At 48.5% G+C, this 4,310-nt stretch overlaps 1 non-coding gene across 1 annotated transcript; it reads right to left on the reverse strand.

The window, feature by feature from the left end:
- Positions 1-1,855: 1,855 nt before the first annotated feature.
- Positions 1,856-1,931, reverse strand: TRNAG-GCC (transfer RNA glycine (anticodon GCC)). The gene has a single exon. It is a non-coding gene; the product is annotated as a tRNA-Gly (tRNA).
- Between the last annotated feature and the right edge of the window lie 2,379 nt (positions 1,932-4,310).

Below are 4,310 nucleotides of genomic sequence, written 5' to 3' on the forward strand. Positions count from 1 at the left end.
ACGTCTGTCCTTCTGTGTCTGTCCTACTTCCTCTGTCATAATGTTGCATCTTGCGGAATATACCACTCAAATCTTCCCACGTGAGCGTACCGATGATTTTGAGTTGAAAACCATTGAGGAATGTAAAGCCAGTAGCTGCAGCCACCATCACAGCCACCTGGCCCGTGCAGGTTCACCTTGGATTCTGACAGATGGTAATGAAACAACGGAGCCAAGAACTGGTGGGCCATTAGCTTTATCCTAGCTTGTACCCGGCGGGCGAGAAATACACAGTGGGGAAACACTTCCCTTTCCATTCAGGGCTCCCAAAGCCACTGACTTATCCGAGTTTCCTAGAATCAAAGGTTTCTACCTCACCAGCCTTATTCACCTCTTTTCCCCATCTCCTTCTCTCTGCACAAACTACACAAACTGGCTTCTCCTTCAGCACTCTGCCATCTTGGCTGCTTCTCCTCTCCTCCACGTGGCCTTTCTCTGCTCTTCCTGCTCTCCTCTAGAGGGTAGAAATCCAAACCTTTAATACAATATACAAACAAGGAAGTCTCTGATACAAAGCCACTGATCTGAGGCACAATGGGATTCCTCATGAGAGTGCACCACCCCACATCATGCAATCAGTCAAGGGTGTGGGAAAGACTTCATCTTAAAACTAAGCCTCGGGCTATAATGACCCTGCCTGCTTACAGCCTGTCCCCCACACCCGATGCAAACTATAAGTGAGCAAACATATGTCACCAGCTTCAGCAACAGTCAAGGGTGTGGGGAAAAGCTTAGTGTTGAGAAGATTTTAGGATTAAAAGTGTGGGGAAAAGCTTAGTCTTGAAACTAAGCCTTAGGCTATAACGACCCTGCCTGCTTACAGCCTGTCCCCCATCCCAATACAAACTATAAGCAAGCAAACATATATCATATTTACAAACTTATTTGTCCCACAAGGAGAACAGAGATGGAAGGAAAGCTCCCAGGCTTCCCATGAAGGAGGACATATTTTTGCAAAGGAGTTCCTTCCTCACCTCTCCACCAGTCAGGGCAGCAGGCAATCACCGCAGACAACTCCACAGGTTAGGAGCTTGCAGAAGACACCAGAGGAATCTCCTACATAAACTTGACTAACTAGACTTCCTCTGCCCTCACTCTCTCCTCCCATAGTTGGACCATCGAAGCCTAAGCTGTTTTCTGTTCTCCTGCCATTTCCTCACTAGCTGTTCCTGTGTGTTGCAGATGCCGTATAAGCCAGAGTTCTTACCCACCTCTTTGAGTTTCTCGTTTCCCCGGGGTCCCGCCCCTGTACACATGAGGGGGCCATACTTCTTAATAAATGTCTGTGTTTGGGTTGTTAACCTGCCTTGTGTTACAGGGGACTCAGGAAAAAAACAACTCAGAAGTCCAGAGAGGACGTTATTTTCTCTCCTCTACAAAGGCCGTCGGGTTCATCCAAGTTGTGGCATGCGTCACAATTTCATTCTTGTCCGCCTGGATAACATTCCATTGTATGCATAAACCATATTTTGGGTTATTTCATTCATCTGGAACTATGTTTTTGTTTTTTTGTTTGTTTGTTTGTTTGTTTTCTGTATTTTTCTGAAGGCGGAAACGGGGAGAGACAGTCAGACAGACTCCCGCATGTGCCCGGGATCCACCCGGCATGGCCACCAGGGGGCGATGCTCTGCCCCTCTGGGGCATCGCTCTGTTGCAACCAGAGCCACTGTAGCGCCTGGGGCAGAGGCCGAGGAGCCATCCCCAGCGCCCGGGCCATCTTTGCTCCAGTGGAGCCTTGGCTGCAGGAGGGGAAGAGAGAGACAGAGAGGAAGGAGAGGGGGCGGGGTGGAGAAGCAGATGGGTGTTTCTCCTGTGTGCCCTGGCTGGGAATCGAACCCGGGACTTCAGCATGGCAGGCCAATGCTCTACCACTGAGCCAACCGGCCAGGGCCTTGGAACCATGTTTTTGGTTTCAACCTTCCTATGCAGATATCTTATTCCTCTAAAAATTAAAGTAATGCGGTCACAAAAGCATGCATCTTGTTTTACCAGTATGTGTGGAGACAGAATTAGCCGGAAAAATATATGGTATGTCATTGGCGGTTTCTAATTTAAATCATTCGTTTCTATTTCTTCTGCAGAGGTGGAATGTTAACTAACTGAATTATAAGGGAATTCTGGGAAAAAGCCAAATTGCATCCATTTTTACCCTCATAATCTACGACTCAGTGGTCCCAGTTGCCTTCGGTTTGAAAGATTGTCCCGTGTACACATGCTGAGACACTCACTGTGAACTCCGGATCAAACCTCTTTGTACACAATGGAATCCTTTCCCCCTTGAAAGGTTCGCTGAGAGTTTCTGTTGAGCCCCCCTGATGTATAATATTTGTCCGCAGTTTCCCAATCATTCGGGTTGCATAGCTCCGTGTAGTGTCCTTTAGAAAAATGAAGCAGAAGATGAAATTACTGGTTAAATTACTTTTAACCAAAAGAGCTGTCTTTACGTGACTTCGGGGTAACAGCCTGAGAGAACATAGAGCAAGCTTGTCTGTGCTGAATGAGCAAGTGGATAGAGCCCACAGACCCACAGAGCATTGGGGTCTAGTTTGTTGAGAGGAGGCGTGTAAAACTGAACACCAACACCAATGGTGACATCATTGGTTGCATTCAAACGGTGGGAATGTCTCAGACAGACCACAATTTCCACCGCTCCTGAAATGATTCTGATATGCTTAGGACAAGGACAAAGAATCTAAATACCGGCATTCTGAGGAATCATTATGGGAGGTAAAGATGGAAAAACCATTTAATTAGCCTCAGTCAACGCCAAGAGTCATGCCAACGAAAACAACGTGAGATTTGTAAATGTCAACGAAAGAGAGAATGTGCCTGCAAATAGGACCCTTGATGGGCATCCAGAAAAAACTCGTTTGAGGATTTTGATAAAGGACCAGCTTTATAAAGTTATTTCTTTTATTTTTTTTTAATTTTTTTTGTATTTTTCTGAAGCTGGAAACGGGGAGAGACAGTCAGACAGACTTCTGCATGCGCCCGACCGGGATCCACCCGGCACACCCACCAGGGGCAACGCTCTGCCCACCAGGGGTCGACGCTCTGCCCCTCCAGGGCGTCGCTCTGCTGTGACCAGAGCCACTTTAGCGCCTGGGGCAGAGGCCAAGGAGCCATCCCCAGCACCCGGGCTATCTTTGCTCCAATGGAGCCTTGGCTGTGGGAGGGGAAGAGAGAGACAGAGAGGAAGGAAGGGGGGGTGGAGAAGCAAATGGGTGCTTCTCCTATGTGCCCTGGCCGGGAATCAAACCTGGGTCCCCCGCACGCCAGGCCGACACTCTACCGCTAAGCCAACTGGCCACGGTCATAAAGTTATTTCTTTAGGGGGAAAAAATGGTGGGAGCAATAGTGTCCACCTCTTGACCTAAATATATTCACTGCGGAATCTGCTGCATCTTGCGAGCCTTGCTCCAGCCCTGTCCTCAAGTGAGAGTAGCGATAGAAAATTATATTTATCGTTAAAGAAAAAAGGGGGCGTACTTCTGCCTCGTCAGTAATTCTGGATTGTACGGGACTTGGGAAATCTTTCGAGTTGAAGTCCTTGTCATCGGGGCTAGGCACTCAGGCTGTGCCGGAACTGCTCACTTCTCCATTGAAGTTTCCTGATCAGGGGCTGACTTCTGACAACGGCCAGGGTTGGAAAAAGAATACACACAAGTCAAGAGAAATTTACGTAACTACACTTCACCTTCAGCCGTGATGGAGACCCACACAAGTCATGGGTCTCTGCAGAAGTAGACAGAACCAGAAAACACTGAGATCCACTCACTAGGCATCATATTTGCCTGGTTAATTATGTTTTGTTTGTGCAATTAAAAAAAAAAAGTGTTTGTGTTCTTTGAATGTATCTTAAATAGTTGGGGGGATATCCCTTAATGAATTTGGGGGACACTATTTCAATTTTTTTTTTTGTATTTTTGTATTTTTCTGAAGCTGGAAACGGGGAGAGACAGCTAGACAGACTCCCGCATGCGCCCGACCGGGATCCACCCGGCACGCCCACCAGGGGCGATGCTCTGCCCACCAGGGGGTGACGCTCTGCCCCTCCGGGGCATCGCTTTGCCGCGACCAGAGCCACTCCAGCGCCCGGGGTAGAGGCCAAGGAACCATCCCCAGCGCCCGGGCCATCTCCGCTCCAATGGAGCCTTGACTGCGGGAGGGGAAGAGAGAGACAGGAGTGTGTTCTAAGCTTCTGATTCCATGGCCTGGTGACCATGCAGCCTCTCTGTCTCTGTGCAGATAACAGCAAGCTGGAATCAGA

This window comes from Saccopteryx bilineata, chromosome X, assembly GCF_036850765.1.
Source record: "Saccopteryx bilineata isolate mSacBil1 chromosome X, mSacBil1_pri_phased_curated, whole genome shotgun sequence".
NCBI lineage: Eukaryota > Metazoa > Chordata > Mammalia > Chiroptera > Emballonuridae > Saccopteryx > Saccopteryx bilineata.